Raw genomic sequence first — 25,707 nt, 5'->3', positions numbered from 1 at the left:
AGCCACAACAGTGAGAGGTCCGCGTCCCACAAAAAAAAAAAAAGTGTCCATTTCACTGCATTTTTTAAAATACATTTATTTATTTACTTATTTATTTTTGGCTGCGTTGGCTCTTCGTTGCTGTGCGCAGGCTTTTCTCTAGTTGCAGAGACTGGGGCTACTCTTCATTGCAGTGCGCGGGCTTCTCATTGCAGTGGCCTCTCTTGTTGTGGAGCACAGGTTCTAGGTGCACGGGCTTCAGTAGTTGTGGCACACAGGCTTCAGTAGTTGTGGCTCGTGGGCTCAGTAGTTGTGACTCACGGGCTCTAGAGCGCAGGCTCAGTAGTTGTGGCGCACGGGCTCACTTGCTCCGCGGCATGTGGGATCTCCCCGGACCAGGGCTCAAACCCTTGTCCCCTGCATTGGCAGGTGGATTCTTAGCCACTGCACCAACAAGGAACTCCCTCACAGCATGGTTGAATTAAGTTGTTCATGAGATCCCTTTATCTGCTGTATCCTTGGTAATGTCCCCTTCTTATTTCCTGATCTTTGTCATTTGTTTCTCTTTTTTCTTTTATTACTCTGGGAAGGGATTTAGCCATTTCATTAATCTTTTCAAAGAAACAACTTTGGGCTTTGTTTATTGTCTCTGTTGTTTTTTAAATTTCATTTACTTCTGCTTGTATCTTTGTTAATTCCTTCTTTCTATGGGCTTAAGTTGCTCTTATTTTCCAACTTCTTAAGGTGGAAACTTATTGGCAAATTCTTTCTACAAAGAGTCTGAGAGGTTTTTCTGTCCTAACACCAAATATGTGTTTTAGTTGCCCTAAACCATGAGACTGGGGATTTCTCTAAGGCAAAATGCTGTGTAAACATGAATCTCACCCAGTGTAGTTCTCTTCTTTCAAGGGTCAAAGCTGTCCACTTTCTGTTTATTTTTGTTTATCCTCTGATGTCTTCAAATAGTTGCATTTTATATTTTCTCTAAGTTTATATTTGTCATTATTGTAGGAGGATTTGTCAGACAAATTCCTTCTGTTATCTTTCAATGCATATGTTATTCAACCTGACAGATATAAATGGTAATGCCTTAATTTTGCATTTCTTTGGCTAAATGTGGTTGGACACTTTTTCATAATTTTTGGTGATTTGTAGTCTTTCATTTATGAGTTGTCCTTTGCCAATTTTATTTGGGATAATAGGGTCTTTGTTGACTTTTAAGAGATCTTTCTCAGTGCATGATATTTGTTGCAAATATTTTCACACTGTCATTTGCTTTTTAATTTTGTTTATTATGGCTTTTTTTTTTTTTTTTTTTTCAGTACGCTGGCCTCTCACTGTTGTGGCCTCTCCCATTGCGGAGCACAGGCTCCGGACGCGCAGGCTCAGCGGCCATGGCTCACGGGCCCAGCCGCTCTGCAGCATGTGGGATCTTCCCGGACCGGGGCACAAACCCGCGTCCCCTGCATCGGCAGGCGGACTCTCAACCACTGCGCCACCAGGGAAGCCCTGTTTATTATGTTTTAATACACAGAATTATTAAGTAGCTACATTGAAAGTGCTTTTATATATGTAAGAGCTTTTACGATTTACTATTTTTATTGAAATACATTTTTAAATTTTTTGAATAATATTTCAACATTTATGTAGATAATATTTGCAGTCCTATTAATGAATTGTACGCTGCTAAATAATTATATTAAATCATTCTTTCTTTCCCATGGTCAACTTCATTGATTGTTGATTAAGCTTGCAGCTGAATTTTATTTGCTAGTATTTCATTTTTTACTTTACATGAACTTTTATATTTATAGCAGACTTTCCCAAAGGAACCCCACCCCCAAGAGATGCCTCCAGGTAGAAATGGTTTTCTGGTTGGACAAATAAGATTGGGAAACACTGGAGATTCTCTTCCTGCCCTTGTTAAGAATCACAATGCATATTTGCAAGTTAAAGGCTTTGAGAGGTTCTGCATTTAAAAATTATGTTGACCTTGGTGAACCAACTTTTTATTTAACTTTATGAAATAGTGGCATCTTTTTATGTAATTCCTAAGTAATATAGTTTGAAGAACATATGGTGAGTGAGTTATATTTGTCAAAATTACTTGGCAAGTTTTCCAAATTTATAAGTTTCTAAAACTGAGTACATAATTTTGGAATTAATCATGCCTTAAATGTTCACAATATCTCAACAGCAAGAATGCCTGAGTCTGGAGCCCCTTTTGGAGGTAATTCTTTTCTATTTTTAACATTTTTCCCAGGGGTCTATGTTTATGCATATTGCTCAGCTCTTTTAATGTCAACTTTGATAATTTATCTGTTTTCATTCAGATTTATTAGCATACAACAGTGCAAGCAATTCCTTGTCAATTTTAAAAACCGTCTGCATGTTTATTTTACTGCTTATATGATTTAAAATTTTGTTTAATTGCTATTTCACCCCCTCCTTCTTTGTAGTAACTAGATTAGCCAGAGTCTGGTCTGTTGTGTTAGATTTTTCAAAGACTTAGCTCTTTAATTTACTTATCTCTTAGGTCTTAATCTGCTTATCAATTCTTGTTTTTCTGTTTTTTTAATTTAATAATTTCTGCTATTATCTCCTCTGTTTTAATCCTCCTTGGAACTACTTTTAAAAAACTCATTGACTTGAAGGCTTTCATATATTTTTTTCTTTGTTTGATAATGAAAGCATTTAAAGATGTGACTTTATCTTTGAGGACAGCTTTGTAGAAACCCATTTGTTGCTAGCAATTTCATTATTTTTCTGATATTCTAGAATTTAAGTAATATTTCTTTTTTCCTTTTTCCTCCAATGTTATGTTTACAGGAGTACTTTTTAATCACCAGTTGGTAAGGATTTTGAATTTAGACCTTTGTTAATAATTTCTAGTTTTAATCCTTCAAAATAAACTAATGTCATTGTACAATTTTAACTTTTTGAATATATTGAAGTATTTATTTTTTATTCGCCTAGGAAATGTCCCTTCGGAAATCTTTCATTGATCATTTGAAGTATTATTTTTAATTACCTAAGTAATCATGATTACATTGTCATTGTAATAAAATATAATGTTATTATATTAGTATATACAAAATTATATATAAATACACATAAACATAAAATACCCCTGACCTCCATCCTCAGCTCTAGTCTCCTAGTCTCCAGGGAAAAAAATCACTAGTACAGTTGGTGTGTTTTCTTTATTATACATTTCTATATGTTTGCATATAAATGTATAATCTACAGAAATACACACTTTTGACTTCTGTATGCTTAAGCAGTTGTATGTATTGTCCTGTAGGCTAGCTTTTTCACTCACAGTATACTTTGCATATATGCCCCGTAAGCTTATTGAAGTCTGCTCTATTTTTTCCAACTCCTACCACGATATTAATAGACAATAATTCCCTTAACCTTGTCCCTATCAATGGCCCTTTAGGCTGTTCCCAATTTTCCTCAGCTGTAAACAATGCTGCAGTGAACATCCTCATACGTGCCTCCATGTGCTCATGTGCTAAGTTCCCCTGGGAAACCTTTTTGAAGCATAGCAGACACACAGAAAAGGATGAAAATCATAAATACCAGCTCAACACCCAGATGAAGACACGGACCAGCACTCACCCCCAGAAACCTCTCTCTGCCTCTTCTAGTCATCACGCCCTGCCCAAGATGAACGGCCAGCTTGACCTCTAACAGTATGTATTCGGTTCCGTTAGCCTGCTTCACACTTTAGATTATGGACTCATTCAAAATGTACCATCCGCGTCTGACTCCTTTCACTCACTGTTTTGTTTGAAAGATCAACACGTTGTTATGTGTCCTTGGAGTTCATGAATCTCACTGATACATAGCACGCACTGGGTGAGCACTCCACACGTTGCCCCTTCTACTCTTCTACTTTTGGTGGGCTTTCTGTTCACTTCCAGTTTGGGGTTATTATAAATGGTGCTGCTATGGTTTTTCTTTTTTTTTTTGGCATGCACGGAGCTTGCGGGATCTTAGTTCCCTGACCAGGGATTGAACCTGTGCCCCCTGCAGTGGAAGCCTGTGCCCCCTGCAGTGGAAGCCCTGCAGTGGAAGTCCTAACCACTGGACCGCAGAAGTCCCTCCTATGGTCATTCTTGATCAAGCCTTTTGGAAAAATATTTACCCATTTCTGGTAGATCTATAACTAGGAGTGAAAACATGGTATCAGGCACTAGAAATTTTGTCAAACATTTCCCCAAAGTTTTGTACCAATTTCCAAGCTAACCAGCAGTGTATGAGGATTCCAGTTGTTTCACAGCCTTGTCAAAACATGGCATTTTTCATCTTTCCATTTAGCCATTCTGGTGGGTATAGTGCTTTTTATGTTGGTTTTAATTTGCGTTTCTGTACCAACCGATGACACTGAGCATGTCTTCATATACTTATTAGCCATTTGGATATCCTCTTTTTTGAGATGTTTAAATGGTCGACAAAAAAATTAATATACAATCTATAATAGGAATAGAAAAGAGTTTCATTTGTGCCAAACTGAGGACTATAGCCCAGAAGCCAGCTTCCCAGATTACTCTGAGAAACTGCTCTGGAGAAGAATAAGCCAGAATGACCTCCCCATACTCCAACATGTGAAAATTTCTTTCATCACTTCCCCCTTTTGATCGTAAATCTTTTGATTTATGAAAAGCATTGATGATCAAAATATTTGTCCCTTACCTAATTAAACTTAAAAGCTTTTGCACAGGAAAGGAAACCATAAAAAAAGTGAAAATACAACCTACAACCTACGGAATGGGAGAAAATATTTGCAAATGATGGGACCAACAAGGGATTAATTTCCAAAATATACAAACAGCTCATACAGCTCAATATCAAAAAAACAAACAACCCGATCAAAGAATGGGCAGAAGACCTAGATAGACATTTCTCCAAAGAAGGCATACTGATGGCCAACAGGCTCATGAAAAGATGCTCAACATCGCTAATTACTGGAGAAATGCAAATCAAAACTACAATGAGGTATCACCTCACACTGGTCAGAATGGCCATCATCAAAAAGTACAAATAATAAATGTTGGAGAAAAATAAATAAATGCTGGAGAGGGCGTGGAATAAAGGGAACCCTCTTGCAGTGTTGGTGGGAATGTAAGTTGGTGCAGCCATATGGAGAACAGTATGGAGGTCCTTAAAAATAGAGCTACCATATGATCATGCAATTCCCACTCCTGGGCATATATCTGGAAAAGGTGAAAACTCTAATTCGAAAAGATACACGCACCCCAATGTTCATAGCAGCTCTATTTACAATAGCCAAGACATGGAAGCAACCCAAATGTCCATCAGCAGATGAATGGATAAAGAAGATGTGGTATAGATAGATAGATAGATGTACAAGGGAATGTTACTCAGCCATAAAAAGAATGAAACAATGCCATTTGCAGCAATGTGGATGGACATAGAGATTATCATAGTAAGTGAAGTAAGTAGAGAAAGACAAATTTCATATGATACCACTTATACGTGGAATCTAAAAAAATGGTACAAATAAACTTACTTATAAAGCAGAAATAGACTCACAGACATAGAAAACAAACATGGTTACCAAAGGGAGGGGAAAGGGGGGGAGAGGGATAAATTAGGAGTTTAGGATTAACAGATACACACTCCTATATATAAAATAAAGAATAAGGACCTACTGTATAGCACAGGGAACTATATTCAATATCTTGTAATAACCTCTAATGGCAAAGAATCTGAAAAAATATATATTTACATATATATATAGAATGTATATTATGCGTGTATACATATATAACTGAATCACTTTGCTGTACACCTGAAACTAACACAACATTGTAAATCAACTGTACTTCAGTAAAAAGAAAAATTTGTCCCTTGATGCCAAGGTGGTTGCTACCTGGGTCCACCATGTCCCTTGGTGCTAGGTCTGCCCCTTTCTTTCTTTCTCTCTTTTTTTTTTGAATTGAATATAGTGGGCAAAAACAGAGGTGTACACGCTGATGGGGAAGCATTTTATAGGCTGTACATACTATCGATCATAATAAATTGTTGCACAACCTCTGTAATTGTGCTTTTAGCAGTAGGCTTAAAGCGAGCTGTGATACATGTCATGAGTAGCTTGCTAGTCAGGAAAGGTGTGATAATACACATTGTGAACATGATAATCACCTGTAAAGCAGAGAGGGAAAAAGTGTCGATTCCTGAGGGAAGCCGACAAAACAGATAATTTAAAGGGTCATTTTTTTTACATCTTGTAGCCATTTTGCCCTTTGGGAAATTCTTTCTAGGTGTGTCTCAACTTCTTCAGAGGTACTGATATAAGTCAATGAGTGTTATGAACAATAGCACGAGTACCTCCTTGTTTAGCCAGTAGACAACCTGAGGCGACCCTGTTATCTAACACTACTTGGGCTAAGAAATTTAAGGATGTTTGTTGTGCTACAGTGCTGTTTGCAATCTTTCCATTTATTTGACCAATGGTGGCTGACAGATTTCTGAGCATATCTTTGTTTACATATATTCTTGCATTAGGAACGAAGATACCCAAAAGATTTTGCCACCAAGTATGTTGGTATCTTGCTAACATGGATCTCTTGACTCTGTAATGAAGAGAGAAAGGAGGCTCATCTATCTGCTGACGTATAGACCATGGGACAACATAATGTCCTAATAAACATAAACCTTCTATTTGTCAGCTATCGAGACATTTATGTGCCCGTCCTTGGGAAGGTGTGTCAATTCCAATACCACATATGAAGACAAAACCTGGGGGAGCACAGGTGGTCCCTCCCAGAGTGCTATCATTGACAGCCTCGTCAGTTGGGAGTTTTGTCAACACAACTTTAAACTATGGATCCCTTCTCTTGTAGGCTTTCCAAAGTCAACTAGGTATTTGATATAAGGGCACTGCAGGCACAATTTACTCACCTTTTTCTCTTTAAGACTTTTTTCGATTAAGTAAGGGACAGAGCAAGGGGCTCCTGGGGTAAGTCATGCTCCATCTCTAGGGACTGACAACAGTATAGACAAGGGATGGACATATTACTACGATGAAGAATTTGAACCTGAAAGATTAGCTGAGAGGGAGGTTGGTCTGGGTGAGTGGTCACGTTAGGAACATCTGAAAAGTCAGTGATAAGTATTATGAAGGGATTATCCCAGTAGCTATACTTGATGACAACTTTACTAAAGAATTTTCTTTCCATCCTGAATGTTGGAGCAAAAGTATAGCTAGAGGTAAAACAACTTTCAATTTTGATGGGGAGACAAACATTTGGTAAACAGTTTAATTGGACTAGTAGGATGGGTCTTACAGGCCTGGCCCAGATTCTTGGGTCGGCTGTCTACCACTGTTGTCATTTTCTTCTCATCCTGGCTTGCTGGTTGTTTTAAGGTGAGTTTGAGGTTAGCAGTCCTCTCTTTAGACCAGTCCCATGCAGAGGCTCTGTTTCAGTGGGAAATATGAAGTCAAGAGTCAATTCTTTTCAGGGACTTCCCTGGCGGCCCTGTGATTAAGACTTCATGCTTCCGCTGCAGGGGGCCCAGGTTCAACCCTTGGTTGGGGAACTAAGATCCCACATGATGCATGGTGCGGCTAAAAAAAAAAAGAGTCAATTCTTTTCCATGTCACTGTGTGTGAGCTAGTTACGAGTGCCTAATAAGCGTCCTTCTATCCAGGCCAGAGAGAGAGTCTTTTAAATGATGTCTTTTCCAGTCTGCATAATCTCCTGGGTGCAGGTCATGGGGCATCTGATCTTCATCCAAAGATACATTACTGTGGTCAGCTTCAGAAATAAGCTTAGAACATCCTTTTAATAATTTGCTTAACTTTACAATAACGTGACATAACAAAGAGACGTCTTGATTGTAGGTAGTAAATACAAAACTTCAGTATATAGAAAACCTCAATAGCCACAAAGGTATAGTCTTATTTTTTAATATCAGTTTATTTATTTATTTTCTTTTGACTGCGTTGGGTCTTTGCCGCTGTGCGTGGGCCCTCTCTAGTTGTGGCGAGCAGGGGCCACTCTTTGCTGTCGTGTGCGGGCTTCTTATTGTGGCGGCTTCTCTTTGTTGCGGAGCACAGGTTCTATGCGTGTGGGCTTCAGTAGTTGTGGCACGCGGGCTCAGTAGTTGTGGTTCACAGGCTTAGTTGCTCCGCGGCATGTGGGATCTTCCCAGACCAGGGATGGAACCCGTGTACCCCTCATTGGCAGGCGGATTCTTAACCACTGTGCCACCAGGGAAGCTCTAAAGGTATAATATTGAAACTTAACTTTTCTCTCTGAATTATCTTTATTTTTACCAAATATAGTCAAATTAAGACTAATTGTTTGCAAAATAACTCTGATTTCAGTAAAGTTAACATGATTATTTACGTAAGTGTAATTGATCCCACAGGCTTTTTAAAATTTGGTTTTGCTGGAACTTTTCATAAGGGATCTCAAACTGAACTTTTAAAAAGGCCTCTCAAGGCCAGGTAAGCCATGCCATTAGATTCTGCCTGCAATACCTACAGATTTGGGTGGAGCCCTCTCTTTTCAAGGTCCAAAATATCTTGAGGTTCTTATATCTGCCAGGAAGTGGCCTTCCCTATTCACCTGGAAAGGCCGCTGGGAACCTAAGAGTTTCCAAATTCTGGAGGGATCAGGTAGAGAGAAAAGATAAATGCTTCAATTCTACTTAAAAATGTATAATTTACTAAACTGCTGTAAGTCATAACTAGATTAAGGGGGAAAGGTTCCCTTACCTGGAAAACAAAGATGAAATGCCAGTAACATTTCAGATAAAACGTCATAAAAGTCATAGTCATGTTTATCAGTTCATTCAATTCTATGTAATTATTTTTTGTTCTGCTTGAGTCCAGTTTTTCCATCAGTTCTGTTGACCTTGCCTGATGGTTGAGGGTGATAGTGACGGTGATAATTTCAAGACGTTTGTGAGGTTTTGGTTAAGGCTTGCATGATTCGCCCAGTGACGTGGGTGCCTTGATCACTGGAGATTGTGGAAAGTATACCCCAAGTGGAAAAGCACATTTTCCTCACAGTTTGTCATTGGAGGGCATCAGCCTTGCAGCAAGGGAAGGCTTTAACCCACCAAATGAAAAATAGTGCTTTCCAGGGAGCCAGGTGGCCGTCTTGGGTTTCCCATAGCCCCAACTATTTAATTCATAGCTATCGTTTACCATTTAATTTCTGATTTAGGAGCAGACTGTTGCCATGTTAAAAGCACATCTGGATGGCAAAGGCCTGACAATGAGGGGTTAACTTTTTGTAGAAGCAGAACGGATTTCACCTACATGTGCCGCGATCTTTACAGATTCTGCTGTCGTTGCCTTGGCATGAAAGTCAGCCAGGCTTCCCTGGTGGCGCAGTGGTTGAGAGTCCGCCTGCCGATGCAGGGGACACGGGTTCGTGCCCCGGTCCGGGAGGATCCCACATGCCGCGGAGCGGTTGGGCCCGTGAGCCATGGCCGCTGAGTCTGCGCGTCCGCAGCCTGTGCTCTGCAACGGGAGAGGCCACAAGAGTGAGAGGCCCGTGTATCAAAAAAATATATATATATATACATATATATAAAACCACTTGATCTAGTAGCATCTATTGCAAAGGCTGCCACCCCCCTATTCAGTGAGCTTTCAGGCAGTTGTTTAGATGGAGGTCTCTTTCTGACTCTCCAGTTTGGTACAGTGGTAAATTAATCCTTCCTCATGCTAAATGCGTGCTATAGTATCTTCTGTAGCTTTACAATATGGTCATGATATTTGATAGAGCAAATCCTTCAGTTTTGTTCTTTTTCAAGATTGGTTTAACATTCTCCATTTATGAAAAAAAAAACCTTTTATTTTGATCAGAATTTGTACTGATTCTACATTATTGTGAGAATTGACATAAAAGCGTCAATAGTCTTCCGATCTCTGAACATAGTATTTTCCCCATTTATTTAGGTCTTTGTTAATTTCTTTTAAAAGTGTTTTGTAATTTTCAGTGCGGAAGTCTTATACATCTTTTGTTACAAAAGTAACAAGGGCCTTATCTAAGTGTTAGCTCTTTTTAATGCTATTGTAAAGAATATGGCTTTAAAATTTTTATTTGCCAAAATATTGTTGCTGATAAATAAAATTGGTGACCTTGCTCAGTTCACTTCTTAATTCTAAGCTTGTATGGTTAGATTAATTTGGCCTTTCTATGGCTGCATTGGGTCTTTATTATGTTGAGTAGAAATTTTTTGTAACATCTTTATTGGAGTATAATTGCTTTACAATGTTGTGTTAATTTCTGCTGTATAACAAAGTGAATCAGCTCTATGCATATGTATATCCCCATATCCCCTCCCTCTTGCGTCTCCCTCCCACCCTCCCTATCCCACCCCTCTAGGTGGTGAATAGAAATATTGATGCTGTGTATCTTGTCCCACTCCTACTCTCAGGTTTACTCTGTTTTTAGTATAGTCTTCTTATCCATTTAAGGAAAATCAATCAAATCTATTCCAAATTACTGAGTTTTTTCATGAATGCGTTATTGTTGGAGTTTATTAAATCCTGCATGTATTGAGATGATCTCCTGATGTCTCTCTTTTGTATGTTAGAATTTGAAATATATTAATGGATTTTGCATTCCTAGCATAAACCTCCTATGATTCCAATATATGATTATTATTATATATCACTGGATCCAATTCACCAATAGTTTCCCACGTATGTTCACGAAGGAAATTGGTCTGTCATTTTCCTTTCTCCTACTGTCCATGTGAGCTTTTGATAGGAAGGCCATACTAGCCTCAAAAAGTGAGTTTGGCTGTGTTTCTTCCCTCTTCTATTCCCTACATTGGTTTGTGTAAGACTGGTGTTATTTCTCCCTTAAATTTCTAAAAAATATACCAATGTAACCATTTGAGACGTGGGCTGTCTTGGTGAGAAACATTTTAATAATGGATACAATTATTTAATAAGTATCAAGCTCTTCAGATCAAATAGCATCTGTCAATTTTGATAAGTTGTGTTTTGGAGGATGGATTTGCCCATTGAATCCAAATCATGAAATTAACTTGAAGTTATTTATAGTATCCTCTCATCTTATTAGTGTCTTTTTATTCCTAATTTTATTTACTTATGTTTTCTCTCCTCTTTTTCCCTCTTGATCACATTTGCTGGATGTATATTCATTTTTTTTTTAAACATCTTTATTGGGGTATAATTGCTTTACAATTGTGTGTTATGTATATTCATTTTATTAATCTTTTTAAAGATACAAATTTTGGCTTCATGGATTTTCTCTGATGTACGTATGTTTTCTATTTCATTGATTTCTTGTCATATCTTTATTCTTTCTTTCCTTCTGCTTTCACTAGGCTTGCCTTTTTTCCAGCTTCTTGACATAGAAGCTTAGATAATTGATTTTCAGCTTTCCTTCTTTTTAAATATATACATGTTTGGCTATAAATTTCCCTCTGAACACTGCTTTAACTATATTCTTGTACTTTGATATGTTACATCTCCAGTAGCAATCAGTTCATACTGTTTTCTCATTTCCTTTGATTTCTTCTGTGATCTGTGACTTAGAGGTATATGGCTTAATTTCCAAGTGGTTGGGGATCTTCCCATTGTATTTGTGATTTCTTTTTTTATCTTTTTTTAAAAATTTATTTTGTTTCCTTTTTGTCTTTTTTTTTCTATTTATGTTTTTATTTCCAGCTTAGTTCCACTGTGGCCTGGGAACATGCTCCTGAGTGATTTCAGTCCCTTGAAATGTGCTGAGACTTGTTCTGTGGGCTGGGACATGGCAATACCAGTGAGCATCCTGTGTGCTAATGACAAGACGTGAGCCTGGCTGTAGGCGGGTGCAGTGGTCTGGATCACCTGTCAATTAGGTCAGGTCTGTCCATGGTGCTGTTCAGAGCTTTGATTTCCTTTCTGATTTTTTGTCTGTCCCGTAAATCAGCCATCGAGAGAGGTGGGTTACATCTCCCACTATGATTTTGGATTTCTCTCCTCATTTAGTTTGGTCATTTTTTGTTTCCTATTTTTTATGTTATTGATGCTTATCTAGGGTTGTACCATCTTCCTGAAGGATTGATCCCCTCAGCCTGAGAGGAGCCTGTGTTCCTCTCCAGCAAAACATCCTGCCCTAGCATCGGCTTTGTCTAACAACCATAGGACTCCACAGGCTGTCTTCTGGTTGTGCTTGCAATTCTACCCTTTCCTTTGCTTTTTCTTTCAACATTTTTGTACTCTTCTATCGACGGAGTGTCTACTTTAAGTGGTTTATAATAGGGTTTTATTTTTTGCATGAAGTCTGACATTACTAGTTTTTCACTTGATTATTCAGCCCATTCTATGTAAGGTAATTTTCTGTATTTTAGGTTTATTGTCTGTTGTCTTGTTTCCTATTTGTCCATCTGATTTATGTTCCATTTTCCTCTCACTTCTTGCCTCCTTTTCGATTAGTGGAATATTCGTCTTATCCTGTTTTCCCTCTCTAACTCACAAGTTATACATTGCTTTACTATTTTTAGGTGGTTATCCTAACGATTTCAACATTCATCCTTGACTAATTCATGACAGTTCAATATGAATTGAGGCTTTGCCAATTTCCTGTTCTGCTAGCTCTTCACAAGACTTTAACTCCATCACTCCCCCGTCTTTTGCTTTATTGTTGTACTGCATTAATTCAACGTGTACTTTACATGCCAGAGTCCATTACCACAAATGCCTGCTTATATTTACCCAAGTTTTACCTTTTTCTTTGCTCTTCGTTCTTCCTGATAGCTCCACGTTTCTGCTGGGAGTATTTTCTTTGCATCTGAAGAACTTATTTTAGAATTTCTTTCTTTCTTTTTGGCCGTGCCATGCAGCATGCGGGATCTTAGCTCCCCATCCAGGGATCGGACCTGCACCCCCTGCAGTGGAAGCGTGGAGTCTTAACCACTGGACCACCAGGAAAGTCCCTAATTTTAGAATTTCTTTAGTTCAAGTCTTGTGGTCTTGAATTCTCTCAGTATTTCTTTGCCTGAAATGTCTTCGTTTTTGAAGTGTATTTTTGCCAATGTAGAATTCTAGGTTGGCAGTTCTTTTTTATTTCAGCTCTTCAAAACTGTCATTCCACCGTCTTCTAACGTCCTTCGTTTGTGGTGAGAACTCAGCTCTCAATCTTATTTTTGCTTTTTTAAAGATAATGCATCATTTTTCTCCGGCCAGTTTTCCCTTTTTCTCTCGTTTTCCACAGTTTTACCTTGATGGGTCAAGGCGTGGTTTCCTTTGTATTTATCCTGCTTGGGGCTTGCGGAGATTCTTTAAATCTGTGGGCTGGTGCCTTTCATTGGTCTTACAAAGTTCTCAATCATTTCTGCAAATGTGGCTTTGTCCCCTTCTCCCTCTACTTCTGGGGCTACAATTCACACAGGATAGATGTTTCCACTGAATGCCTCGCGTCTTTCTTCTTTGCTTTTTTTCCCCATCTGCTTCAGTTTGGACATTTCTATTCACCTTTCATTCAGTTCTTGAACCCAGAATTCTGCTGTATCTAAAATGCTGTTGCTTTGATTGCTGGCTTTTAGATCTTCTCCAGTTTTAGAATTTCCATTTAGGTCTTTTTATAGATTCTATTTCTATGATCAATTCGTTTTTTCTCATCCATTTTCCCCATCATTTCCACTACTTTCTTGAACATACATATCAGAGTTATTTTCAAATCCTTGTCTGCTAATACCAATAGCTCAGTCACCTGATTCTGTTCTTGCTTTTTTTCCTTCTTGGTTTTCGGTCCTGTTTTGGTTCTCCTCGTACACTTAGTTACTTTTTAACTGCTCACTGGGCATTATGCATGAACACAATCTGAGGAAGGCACATCCATGTCTTCCACCAGAAAGCATTCACCGTCACTCTGACCGGCAGAGAGGATAGGCGCTGACCACCCAGGTCCAGTGACCTGAGCCGAGGCTCACCTCTGCCTCCAGAATGTAGCCCTTTAGGGAGTTCAAAGGTGAGCCTGTGGGCTCCTGGGAGCCTCCCGCCCCGGGGGTCTCGGTCCTTTCAGCACTGATTGTCTCCAGGACGTTCTGCTCTGTTTTCAGAGGTTTTAAGACCATCTTTTAGCTTTCCACTCTGGGCAGCTTCAGAACTTCAAACTGCCTTGTTGGCCATGTGTTCAAACTCCTCAAGTCTCTGAATCTCTCTTCCGAATCTTCTTGATCCCTTTTCCCCAGAGCTGCTGCTCTGCTTGGACCAAGCCTCTAACAAGGTCCAGAATCGCAAAGGCCCCCAGGAGAAACACGGCTGAAGATCTTCATCTTACCTCTCGGAGGGTCTCCCCTCTCTGGAATTTTAGTCCCTCTTGTCCTCAGTGCTTCCATGGCTCTCTGATACCTTCTGACAGATGACTTTTGTTTTATCCAGCTTTCCTATTTGCTCTCAGCCTGGAATGTTAGTCGACTGCTCAGAAGGAGAATTGCACTGGGTATTTTTAAGAGTAATTGCTAAGTAGATTTGTTGAGTCATGTTTTAGGAACATTTCACATTTTAACAGGAACTACCCCATCATCCCCAGATTAGGCATGAAGGGCTGGGCTCTGCCGGTGACAAACAGCCCCCAGATCTCAGAGGTTGAGATGGCAAAGGCTTGTTCTTCCTCTGTGCTTCCGGTCCACCGTGCCTGGCTCACCCTGCTCCACACTCTCCCCACGGTGGGAGCCAGCAGGATGCAGCGGCCTCTCTCTGGGTCACCGCTGGTCATCGTGACTGAGGAAAGGCAAGCACAGTGGACCCCACGCTGGCCCTTAGAGCCTCTGCAGGGAGACGACACATGTCACTTCTGCCCACCTGTCACTGATCAGAACAAGTCGCATGGCCATGCGGGAGAGTGGATGTCTGTGATCAGCACTTTGGTCTACACCACCCCCAAAGAGGGGGCATTTTTTCTTCATTTTCTCACCACATTTGACACTTAAATACTTTTAATCTTGCTCATCTGGTAATCAAACAATAGCACATTTCTTAAACATTTGTAAATATTTCCCTAATGAATGAGATTGGGTGACTGTTCAGGTGTTTCTTGTTTTCCATCAACTTACGGAAAAGTAAGCTGGATTTTATGACTGCGGTGTAAATTTTACATAGAACATATTTATAAATTCTTCGTTATTAATGATGAGTCATACCCTTGGTATTCTTACTTATTTTTGTACACTTGATCTGGAGTACATCAATGCTGCTAGGCTGAATTTCCCATCACCCCTGGGCCTTGTTGGTTTCCTTATATAGCTAGCAGTTGTTCTTTATCTATTTGGATATTAGATGTTGAACACATAAAGGCTCAAGCTCATTACAGCTTTACCAGGTACAATATCTCTTTTTAACGTATATTGGTCTGTTTATTTCTTTGAGTGATTTGTGCTTTGAATTATTTTCTTTTTTATAAATTTATTTATTTATTTTTGGCTGCGTTGCGTTTTTTTTTTAACATCTTTATTGGAGTATAATTGCTTTACAATGTTGTGTTAGTTTCTGCTGTATCACAAAGTGAGTCATTATACATATACATATATCCCCATATCCCCTCCCTCTTGCGTCTCCCTCCACCCTCCCTATCCCACCCCTCTATGTGGTCACAAAGCACCGAGCTCATCTCCCTGTGCTATGCGGCTGCTTCCCACTAGCTATCTATTTTACGCTTGGTAGTGTATATATGTCCATGCCACTCTCTCACTTTGTCCCAGCTTACCCTTCCCCCTCCCCGTGTCCTCAAGTGCTATGTTGGGTCTTCATTGCTGCACGCGGGCTTCCTCTAGTTGCAGCGAGCGGGGGCTACTCTTTGTTGCGGTGCGCAGGTTTCTCATTGTGGTGGCTTCTCTCGTTGCGGAGCATGGGCTCTAGGCGCACGGGCTCAGTAGTTGTGGCTCACAGGCTTAGTTGCTCCGTGGCACGTGGGATCTTCCCGGACCAGGGTTCGAACACATGTCCCCGGCATTGGCAGGCGGATTCTTAACCACTGCACCACCAGGGAAGTCCCTTTGAATTATTTTTGATGATAATATAACTCCTCTGTTCTTCTTGTGCAAACACGTCCCTCAGTGCTTTGTTTTTAAACCGTATATCACAATGTATTAGGTGTCTCAGGATCGGACTCTACTTTTAAATGTGACCTGAATCCCCGTCCTGTCTCCGTCCAGCGGATGCTCTCGGTCACCCCCGCCCGCACCCCTGCACCCGCCCTGTGGACTCCTGCCCCACGAGCACCCTCTTTCTGACTGTGTCTTTAATGCCTCCTTCACCGGTTTTTACCCTCAAGTCACAGACCAGCTGAGCCGTTTGCATCTGAAGGGGGAGAAGACCTTTGTGACCCCACGTCCTCCTCCCACTATTAGCTAACCCTTCCCTCTTCCTCCCACGTGGGCCTGCCTCTCCCCTCCCACTCACGCCAGCAGTGCTCATCCCTGACCTCCTGGTCCCCAGAACCAGCTGCCTGTGGTCCTCCCGCATAGGGCCTCTGTGCCGGCTGGTGCAGCCTGTCCCTGTCCCAGTGTCACAGAAGTCACATGTCTGTGTTCCTTTCCTGACACTCCTTCTGTCAGCCACTTCTCTTTCATGATCTCCAGCATCCTCCGTGGCTCCCTCCTTCCTCTCACTGGTCACCAGTGGCCCCTGCTGGGTCAGGGATCTTCCTTTCTTGTTCCACACAGGGGCCCAGAGCTGCCTTGTGGCTGCCATTCCTGGGTCCCCATCACCCTGCACAGAATCTCAGACACACTGGGCATGACCCACCCTCCAGGGGGCGTGCCCATCTCCATGCCTATGATCCCACAGCTCAGCCACCCGCTGACCCCTGCTGGACCTGCGGCCTGCGAAGACAGGCAGGTGGCCTCGGCCGCTGGCCGTGTGGCACAGGGCAGCATGTCAGACTTTGGCCACGGTCTTTGGTTTGAACTGTGGCTTCCCCCTGTCAGGACCCCAGGACCTTGGGCCACTTAACCTCCAGCTCCTTTCTTTCATTGGCAGGGATAGAATTCACATCCCCCCCTTTCACACTCACTGTGAATGCCAGGGGTGGGGTGCCCCATCAGGGCCTGTCATCATTCTTTATGTTGTCATTATTGAGATGCCAGTGGCTGAAAGAGATCAGGGCTCAGCTAGCAGAGGCTGGACAGCCTATTTCGAGTATGTCTATTTCCCTCAATCCTCTCTGGAGAACCACCTGGGCGGCGTATCTCCTGAGTCCTCACACAGCTTGCCTTTTGTCTGTGCCCGTGAGCGACACCTAGGCTGACACGGAATTCTTGGCGGCCACCTCTTCTGTCAGCGTGGCAGCCACCACGCGGGCTGTGTCGTTAGGGCTAATTATCTTGGTCGCATTCTTTAGACAAGGAGCCTGTTCTCTGACAGCTGAGGGTGGAAAGCCATGGTGATGTGTGTGGAGACACCACGGCCCCCCCATGAGACCGGGGCCTCGAGGGCGCCTCTGTTGCCTGGGAGATGCATGAGGAGCCCCAGCGGCGGGGGCCCCGGAGCCGAGGCCTGGACCACAGCGCATGGAAGGGTGCATGCCTGGAGCAGCGGGGGCGGGGTCCCTGCAGGGGACAGCTGGGTCTTCGCGTATCTGTGTCCTCACATAGCCCTCCCCAGCCCTGCCTGCCAAGCCAGGGGTCTCACCAGGCCCCGGGAGTGAGTTCCTTTCCAGCAAGTCTGTGTCTGGGAGTTGGTGGGAGTCGCCTCAGGCCGGCCCCGAGTGTCCAGGACCCAGGGGGGTGGACTGAGCGTCCTGCACTGGCCATGTGCTCTGAGCAGGGGCTTGTAGAGAGAAATCTGGGGCCAGGCCGGGTCCGGTGCCTGCGAATCTTAGACGTCATTTTAGACCAAGCTCAGAGTAGACCCCAAGCCAGGGAGGTGGGCGGGCAAAGGATTTCCAAAGAAGGTTTCCCCCGGGGAGATGGTGAGGCTGGAGCGGCCAGGACACTTCAGGCCTGGACTGATCCCACAGGAGCTCTAGAGGGTGAGCTTCCCCTCGGGGTTCACAGCCAGGAAGGTGAGAATCGAGGCTCCCATGCCCCAAGGCCAGGCTCCAGCTGGTGACTTGGCCCATCGGTGAGGAAGCCCTACAGCCAGCATGGGTTCCAGGGAGGGAAAGAGACTTCGTGCAGGGGTGGGAGGGGAGAGGGGTGCCCGTGCAGGGGGTGGGGAGAGGGGTGCCTGTGCAGGGGTGGGAGGGGAGAGGGGTGCACGTGTAGGGTGGGGAGAGGGGTGCCCGTGCTGGGGTGGGGCTGGGGGGGGCGGAGAGAGGTGCAGACGCAGGGGCGGGACACTGTTCCCGAGCCCCGTTTGCAGACACCGACCTGGGCTGTAGCCCCAGCTGTTGCCCCGCTCCGTGGCACAAGGCCCACCGTCGTCCTCACCTTTGTCACCTTCATCACTGCTCAGCCCTTCTGCTCATAGTGTCACCTCCAGGTTGACCCAAATCAGTTTCCATCGTTTTCTTTAAAGAAAACTTTAGTCTACAGTCCCTGACTCATGGCTATTTTCTGAAATGCTTTTTTTCTGGTTAAATTTGAATCGTACTTATGGCATCCTGTTCTGATCCAGAGCTCTGGTTCATCCTTCTCCCCCTGGGGCTTTTGCAGGCAGGCTTTCACTCTTTCCTAACATTAGGTGTCACGGTAGAACATCTGAGCCTGCGTGTTCCTTCTCCCATCAGAGCCTCGATACTTTGCCTGGACCCGAGTTAACTCACGGGTTGGACCCACCATCCTCGGATGGGCCTCAGTGTTAATTCTGTGCATCTGTTTTATGGGAATACAGTGCCCTTTCAATCCATGGAGCTAATCCTCTTCTTTTTTTTTTTTTTAACTTCACAAATGTTCTTGAGTTATTTAAGTCGTTTTCCTTTTCTATGCTTTTTCTCTCATCCCTTTAAACCCTGGCTCTTTTCAAGCCTGGCCCCCTCAGCCCCACCTCTTCTCCAGTTCTGCTGTGGCCTCACCTTGGGATGCTTTTGGTTCTTCCACGGGTTTTCTTGAGCCTGGTTTGCATCTCCTGTTGTCTGACTGTCTCTTGTTGCAGCCTCTGTTCCGGCTTTTGTTTTACAGAAAAGATGTTTTCATTTAGATCTTTAAGTTCCCAATTTGAACAAAAAAACTTACCAGCTTCCCCAGTGGGAGGTCTTTCCCATGTGGGTCTTTTTTTTTTTTTTGTGGTACGCGGGCCTCTCACTGTTGAGGCCTCTCCCGCTGCAGAGCACAGGCTCTGGACGTGCAGGCTCAGCGGCCATGGCTCACGGGCCCAGCCGCTCCGCGGCACGTGGGATCTTCCCGGACCGGGGCACGAACCCGTGTCCCCTGCATCGGCAGGCGGACTCTCAACCACTGCGCCATGAGGGAAGCCCTGCAGTATTTTTTAATGGGTCCTGCTTTGGCTCCTTTTTGTCCTTGTTTATTTTTTCATGAAGTGAGTTCTTCCTAAACCAACCATTTTCAGGAATGAGGGCAGTTGTCTGGGTGAGCAGAAGCTTCCGTGGTTCAGGATGAAGCCCCAGCACTGGGGCCTCCATCAACTTCTTAACCAGCCTTGACTGCACGTGGCAGAGCATCTTCACGTGAGGGGTGATTTGGAGATATGGGTGTTTCCTGTTCTCCATGAAGTTGGAATTCCCATGTCTGCTTCTCTTCCTCGGGGAGGAAAAGGAGAGACAACTTTACTAGAAGTATCTTTGTAACAAATGATGGACTCTTTGTTTGTTTGGTGTTTGCTGTTTTTTGTTTGCTAGAACAAAACAACAACAAAAGAAATACAAACCCTTAGCTCCATAACTCTGCATGATTTTCAAGACATTCACAACTCAGACATGCATGGCCTAGTACCATCGCCTCCACAGCAATGTATTCACTTACTGCTATGAACTGAATGTTTGTGTCCCCTCAAAATTCATGCTTTGAGGTCCTGACCCCCAATGTGATGGGACTTGGAGGTGGGACCTTTGGGAGGTAATCAGGGTTAGATGAGGTCATGAGGGTGGGGCCCCATGATGGGATTAGTGTCCTTATAAAGAGAGGAAAAGATGCCAGAGTTCTCTCTCCACCATGTGAGGACACCAGGAAGAAGGTGGCCATCTACAAGCCAGGAGAAAAGGGTCCTCACCAGACACCAAATCTGCCAGCACCTTGATCTTGGATATCCAGCCTCCAGAGCTGAGAGAAATAAATGTCTGATGCTTAAGCTACCCAGTCTGTGTTATTTTGTTATAGTAGCTCAGACTGACTCAGACACTTATTCTACCATTAACTCATTCAAAGGCCCTGTCTAGGTAAGGAGGCCACAGAGCTCTTACCAGGCCCTGGCAATGCAGCCTAAGTGAGATAGACCCGGTCCCGTTCACTGGAGTCTGCATTATAGTCAGGGCAGGGAGGGAAGCCTGCCAATAAACGAGCAAATAATGGGCAAACAAGTCTTTTTGTTTAATGCAGAAAAATGACATGAAAGGAAACAGCAGAAGAAAGTGAACATGAGAGACGGGGCTGTGGGCTCCATCCTCCTTTGATTAACGCTGTTCAGATGAGGACGATCTCTGTGTGTGATGCACCGTGGAGAACATCCGTGCAATCCTGCATGAACACAGTTCCCAAAGAGACACACGTATAACCAGCACTGCAACTGACAAGCTCACAGGCAGATTCTGAGATGCGTTGGAGGGGAGGGTGAGTGTGGGGGAGGGGAGGCCAGCACACCAAGAGCAGCAGGGGGACAGGGCTCTCTGCCAGATGCCCGAGTGGGCCGTGCATCCCATCCCCGGCCTCCTGACTTCTTCCCATACCCAGGATGTCCACACCCACGGTCACTACCAACAGCGCCATGTCGGCGTCCCAGGGTAAGCACAGGCTTTGACTGTCCCCCCCTCCGCCCCAGGAGGCCAACCCTTTTGGCTCTAGTTTTCAGGAATATCTCCAGAATCTAACGGCCCCACCACTGTCCCTGGGTCCAGCCACCTCCTCTGGATGAAAGCAGTAGTGTCCTCACTGGGCCCTGACTTCTGTTGAGCCCACTCTGCTGTCAGAGTGACCCCTCCCTCCCAATGAGAGTCAATGCCTCCTCACTCGGATCTAGAATCAAATCCACCTTCCTCAGTGCTTCACAGCTGACATCTCCAAATGCGCCACCAGCAAAGCATCCGCCGCTCAGCCTGTGTAAGCCCCTGGGTCCACCTGGGCCCCGAACATGAGAGCTCCTGCCTCAGGGCCTTTGCATTTGCTGTCTTCTCCATTGTTCTTCTCTAGACTTTCACAGGTTGCCCGCCCTCTCTTCAGTCTTTGCTCAAACATCACCTCCTAAGAGAGACGTTCCCAGCCCACCAGATCTCAGGCAGCCCCACCGCCCATTCTTGCACTGCCCCATTTTTCTTCAAGCTCATTAGTGCCTGCAAGTCTGGTCTGTTCTATTCTCTTCCCCTCTCCTCTCCTTCCATCGCATTCTCGCCTATCTGATGGGAGCTGTCATCTCCCTGCCACCCCCCACCCAGAACATAACCCCAGGAAGGCATAGCCTTGTCTGCGTGTCTCCTGCATTCCCAGGCCTGGGAAAGTACCCAGCCCATAATAGGTGCTACTTTGGCATTGGTGGAACAAAACATGCATGTTGAGAAAGAATGAACGCCTCATCTGGACTTGGCTGGAGAGACAGAAACTAGTGCTTGGTAGAGCTGTGTCAGATGCACAGTTAACAGAAAAAGGGAGACTTGTTTAAATAGTGTGATGTGCTGGAACTTTCCATTTGATCCTCCAGACCCACTTACCTCTCTCCACCCCTCTCTGGACCCACAAGAGGCTGAGCTGCATGGACCACATGGATGACCCCCATGTCCTCAGCCAGTCAGGGGACAGGAGGGCAGGAGGGCGAGGTGGGTGTTCATCCCCTGGTCCCTCCGTGAGAGCTCACCCTCCACCTCCCTCAAAAGGCTGCTTCGAGAATTAAAGGGGTTCATGCCAAGCCTTAATGTAGCACCTGGCCTCGAGCAACTGCTCCACCGATATGCCCTCCGCCCCCTGCAGAAGCTGGAGCTCCACTGAGTGCGCTCGGGATGACTCAGCCAAGCCCTGGGCTGGCCTCCGCGCCCCAAGCATCCTGCAGGGTGGCCACCTTCTGTCATGATGGATTCTAGACTACCCAGTGGGTGAATTAACACATTGTCAAGTGCATTGTGGTTTTCTCTTGCTTTTTTGTCGTAAGGGCTGCCATAGAACCAAATCCCCCAGCTGCTGTGACACCTCAGTCCTCACACCTAGGACCTGGGGCATGACACCTCGTTCTGTGGGCACCTTCCCTCTTAACGCTCAGTTCCGGGGCAACTGGTGGGGTGGGGGCACAGGGGTGGAGGGTCCTGGGAGGAGGCGTCCCAGGCCAGACCAGTCCCCTCCGTGTTAACCCACCAGCGGCTCTTCCAGGAGCCGCCCCCTCTTCTGCCCACGCCCCGGCCCCACCCTCTTCTGCCCACGCCCCGACCCCAGCCAGAGATGCTGAGACAATTCTGCCAGACTATCGTAGAGTTTAAGTCCTTAGCTTAACTCCTAAGCCGCTGATTCTGAAAAGTCACTGGGCAGGCTGTTTCCAGTTAATTTTCAAATATTTTAGGCTCTAATCCCATTTCTTCCACTTGGAATAAGCGAGCTTTTCAATTAGCTCCGTCTCGTGGGGTGGTGACTTTTATTAATCATTTTAGCCCACACACCATTTCCTGGAGTCAGCGGTAGGAATGTAGGATGCAGAATCTTCCAGATTTCAGATGCCGGTGTTGCCAGGGACTCACTAGGGGCATCTTCCCGGCCGTCTCCAGGGAGGACCCCTGCTCACTCAGCCAGGCACGGAGGGACAAGGACAGTGTTGGGGGAAAGCACTGGCCCTGGTCACGGGACCAGCCTCTGGCTCAGCCCCTGCCTGCCTGAAGCCTGTCGTGCTTGGGGCTGAAGCCACCTATGACCGGGCCCACCTGTGACCTCATAGAGGCTGAGGTGGGACTAACAGGGGTGATGTCGGGGAGAGCACTGCCCCTCCCCTTCGCTTTCCCCTGGGGCCCCTTCCCTGCAGAGCCAGCTGGGAAGCAGCAGATGTCTGAGCACCTGGGGGCCTGAGGGCAGACCCCAGAGCAGGCAGGGTGGAGCCTGCAGCAAGGAGCTGCCAGTAGAGGTGAGCAGAGGATGGAGGAGGGACCGCGCAGAAGGTCTCCCAGGGAGGCCGCAGAGGGGTTGCTTTGAAGGCGGTTCTCTGAATGATCCTCCACACACACACTCAGGAAGGGCACTTGGCCCTGAACCTGCCGTCAGCCCAGTGGCCCAGAGGCCAGGACAACCACTGCCACACAGGCTCGGAGCAGCAAGGGCTGGAATCCCAGAGGCCCGTCTTCCAGTCTCGGTGTGCTCCCCCAATCCTTATCAAGGGTCCCAGGGGTCTGCAGTGACACCAGGGGATGCAGGCAGGTCAAGGTCACAGCTCGCGGGCCTGGGGACAGGGCTCCAGCTTGGGGGAGTCCCGATGATGCCCATCAGAAGCCTGGTGGTGGCCCCCTTGCCAGGTGGCTGGGAAAAGTCACCTGTGCCTGGACGTGCCTCTCGGGACCGCAAGTTTTCAGGCTCAGTTACTGCCGTCGGGCTGTCCAGGAAGCCGAGGAGGGGGCGGGCACCCCAGCCGGCCAAGCTGGCCCCCCTGCAGAGAGCCCCGTCCGCAAGGGTGACCCAGCACAGAGGGCCGGGAGGAGGGGAGGGGTGCCAGGCGGGTGAGGCAGCCCCAGGCTCTTCCCACGGACAGAACAATGCCTCTGAGAGCTGGCCCAGGCCTAGCTGCCGCCCCTGCGGGCCTGGAAGCGGCCAAGAATTGCACTGGAAGCCAAGTGCTGGCACCGAGGTCCTGCTGGACACCTGCAGACAGAACCAGGGTGAGGGCTCAATTAACTGTGTCGCAAGCTGCCGTCACAGTTGGGTCAGCGGCTCTCAGCAGGGGCTGGAAAGCTGGGCCAGGCTAACTGTGGGCCTTCCAGAGCCTCAAGGCCACCAAAGAGCTGCAAGGTGGAGGATTCCTGGAGCCCCGCCTCTGGAGCCACACCTCTCAGAGCCCCACCTCCCGGGGCCACGCCCCCCGGGGGGGCCCCACCTGACCACTCCCAACACCAGCTCCCGCCTGCTCCCCAGACTGACCTCCCAGTTGCAGGGTCGAAGCATCTCGTGTCCAAGATTCAGAGGCCAGGAGCAGGGAGGGTCTGAAGGCCACCTTAGTCAGCGGGTCAGGGCACAGCTGGACCTGGCTCAGGTCTTCTGACCTTGGCCCAGGCCATGGCCCCTGTCAAACTGCCTCTGGGTGCAACAAGAGCAGTGCCTTCTAGTAGATCTGCCACCGCCAGGCCCTCATGGCCTGGATCCTGAGCCCGGGCCCTGCTCAGGATAGTCTGTCACTCCTCTCCCAGGACTCCAGCCCTCCCTTCAGTGCACGTGTCTATGAGGATTTGCTCAATTGCCCCCTATAGACTGTCAACCTCCCTAAGGGCAGGGGCTGCGGCAGCCTCCCCTCCAAGGTAGCCCCGATGCCTAACATACAGGTGAATGTGAAGCACGGGCCTCCCGCCCACAGTAGGACCGGCTGCCAGGTGTGAGGGCTGGAGGGGAGCCAGGAGAGCCTAGGGCACCAGGGCAGGGAACAGGAGGCTGAGAAGCAGGGAGCGGACCAGGCCAGCGAGAGGGGGGGACCCGCGGGAGTCAAGGCTCCCAGCACCCCACAGGCTCCATTGTCCCATCAGACCCACGTACAAAACCCAAATCCAGGGATGAAATTATTATGAATTCCAAGCTGACATCCACTGTCTGAGGGCCTGCCCTGGTCCCACACCCAGAAGGGGGCTCTGACAGGGGCGAGAGGCTGTCCGCCTTCCGCCCCCACCCCCCCAAGCGCTGGCAGCCCCCCAGCCCCTTCATTCAGAGCTGCCCAGTTGCTCTCCAGCTGGTGTCTTTTTTGGTCATCTCTGGTTGCTCTTTTTTTTTTTTTTAACTAATTAATTAATTTATTTTTAAGTTTTGGCTGCATTGCGTCTTCGTTGCTGTGTGTAGCTTTCTCTAGTTGCAGCGAGCGGGGGCTACTCTTCGTTGTGGTGCGCGGGCTTCTCATTGTGGTGGCTTCTCTTGTTGCAGAGCATGGGCTCTAGGCGTGCGGGCTTCAGTAGTTGTGGCTCATGGGCTCAGTAGTTGTGGTGCATGGGCTTAGTTGCTCCGCGGCATGTGGGATCTTCCCGGACCAGGGCTTGAACCCATGTCCCCTGCATTGGCAGGCGGATTCTTAACCACTGCGCCACCAGGGAAGTCCTCTCTGGTTGCTCTTAAACGTTCTGGACCATTTCAGGAGGTTACTTTACTGGCCTGGACAGATGCCAACACGCCTAAGCCCCGCACCAAGAGGCACGGGACAGCCATCGGGGTGCATAAACCCCCTTTCCCGTATCATCGGGAGGCCGGATACTTCATTTCCACCTTCCCTAACGGCAGGTGCTTGTTAAGAACAGTCCTGCCAACTTAATTAACACCAAAACCCTTGAGGTGCTGCTCAGCATGCGGGTAAAACAGCTGTCCTTCCCCCGCGCGGGAGGGGGACCTGGAGACGCTTCCATAAAACCAGCCTACTGCGACTCCTTGCCCTGGAACCGCCCAGAAATGCTGCTTCCGAGGAGCGCAAGCCTAGCTGTGGGTGAGCGGCCAGCTGCTGGAGCTGAGGTGTCA

The sequence above is a fragment of the Delphinapterus leucas genome, chromosome 2, assembly GCF_059928025.1.
Source record: "Delphinapterus leucas isolate spDelLeu-1000000601 "Yukka" chromosome 2, BTC_Dleu_Yukka2, whole genome shotgun sequence".
In the NCBI taxonomy this organism is placed as follows: domain Eukaryota; kingdom Metazoa; phylum Chordata; class Mammalia; order Artiodactyla; family Monodontidae; genus Delphinapterus; species Delphinapterus leucas.
Note: the sequence above shows the minus strand (reverse complement) of the source record.